This window comes from Cryptotermes secundus, unplaced genomic scaffold, assembly GCF_002891405.2.
Source record: "Cryptotermes secundus unplaced genomic scaffold, Csec_1.0 scaffold257, whole genome shotgun sequence".
NCBI classification, from domain to species: Eukaryota; Metazoa; Arthropoda; class Insecta; order Blattodea; family Kalotermitidae; genus Cryptotermes; species Cryptotermes secundus.
Genome location: NW_019734352.1, coordinates 216,682 through 218,664, shown reverse-complemented (window position 1 = coordinate 218,664; position 1,983 = coordinate 216,682). Strand labels below are relative to the sequence as shown.

The 1,983-nt window shown below is 39.9% G+C and overlaps 1 protein-coding gene across 3 annotated transcripts in view; it reads right to left on the bottom strand.

Moving 5' to 3' along the window:
- Nucleotides 1–1,983, bottom strand: part of LOC111868803 (kinesin-like protein KIF19) — a 59,042-nt gene that overhangs the window by 46,844 nt on the left and 10,215 nt on the right. The window lies entirely within an intron of this gene.

Below are 1,983 nucleotides of genomic sequence, written 5' to 3'. Positions count from 1 at the left end.
CTGCTATATATGTATCTAAAACAGGCGAATGTATAAATGTATAATACATAATGATAAAATATTTCGTCCTTTTTACTCTTCGCCAAATAATATTGTGGCGATGATGATGGGCATAGGGGAAGGAAAGAGGAGACATGCTTAAAGAATTTTAACCTTGGAACCTGAAAGGAATAGACTACTTGAAAGATCTAGGTGAATGTGAGAGGATAATATTAAAATTAATTTTACGTAGATTAATAGGATGTGATATTGTGGAGTAGATATATTTGGTTCAGGACAATTTTCAATGACGAGGCTTTTGTGAACATGAATTGAGCCTTCGAGTTTCATAAGAGGCGGGGAAATTTTTTACTGCCTCGTGAAGGACTCTGCTGCACACACTCCACACTGCTGGTTCAGGTATGAAAGTTAGATCTATAGATATACAGTATGTCCACAAAGTCCCTTCAGTGTTTTGAAAAATTGTAGAGCGCAAACAGATTGAGTTAGCCACATGCGGTTTGCTGCAGATCATAGTGAAATTCTGGAAGATTTTTACTGACGTCAGTAGACCTCGATGTGGGTTCCCTTGGTAGCACGGAGAACGTCCAGACGATATTCGAGCTCTTGCCATGTTCTGTGGAGCATGTCCGCTGGAACAGCCGAGATCGCATTCCTGATTCGGGTCTTCAGGTCATCAAGTCCGTTAACTGGTGTTCGGAACACACTGCTCTTGACATAACCCCACAGGAAAAAATCCAGTGGTGTTAAGTCTGGTGGAAAATTTTCGATAATATAAAAAAGCTCCAGTGCTTTTTATTATTGACAATATTGGGAAAAGAAGGAAATGATAAATGCAAGTCTGATGTAGCGACGCTGGGATGTGCAGTGGTCTTGTCCGATATCCCACCGGAAGTGGCTCAACTATCGCTCCCATCTCTAGACTTTCGACCTCCACCACGCAGTTGTTACTTAATACAGTAAAATAATAGGTACCTCACCGGGCTTGGCAATCCAGTGATTGAGGTTTGCTCTTTCTTAGGATACCAACACGTTGTCTCCCCCCTCACCAGAAGACGGAAACAGATCCAGTTTCCAAAACATTGCATTTTCTAATTTTTAGAATATAGGACGATGGAGAAAGTCCGAAAACCCAGTAATTTTGGCAGTAATTGAATAGGGTTCACATCAGACTTCGAGAACATCGGGTACTGATTGACAGACTAATTGAACTGTGAAACTTCTGAGAGGCGTAGCCCACACAGAATTGAGGTATCACAAAGCGGTTTCCCTTTTTCTAAATAACGAATATGTAGAAAATGCTTCTAAACATCGTATTAGCAGGTTATATAGGGAAATATTCTCTCCGATAATCGATTCGTGTAGGTATATTATGAGGCTGATAAATTTTGTTCTGTAAAGGGAAGTTAGTGCGCATGGGAGCCCTGAAAGACAAGACGTCAGCCTGCCTGTGGATGGCAGCATTGGATCCAGGTGATTTAATTGTGTGAGTGCAAAAAATATGGATACTCAGAAACTTTTCTACATTACTGCTACCGGTCTAATGATGTGTTATGACTTGATGTGTCCTAGACGTGTACGAGTATGCATGATGGTAGGTACGATTTGTGTTTGGTGAGGAGTCTGATTTGAGGTACGTTTTACATATGAACTGTAGGACGATCTAGACATTATTGTTACAAATTTAATCGTATTTTATAAATTTCAGTGAGATAGATACTTGTGTGTACAGTATGTGTTTCATTGAGTGCAACAGGGTACAGTGGATTTGATATTAATTAGAGGATTAAATCTGCTAATAAGATCTAAAAGTCTGTGACGATGATAAATTGTTACAATTAATATGTTGAAGAAAGCAGTTTTCTGGGATTTGGCACCGTGTATATGTGGTGTTAACCGACGTTTCGGAGGAACGTATCGCCTCCATCTTCAGGGTAGAAGAAAAAATATAAGAAATCTGCAAGCGAAGAGACCGTGAGAACC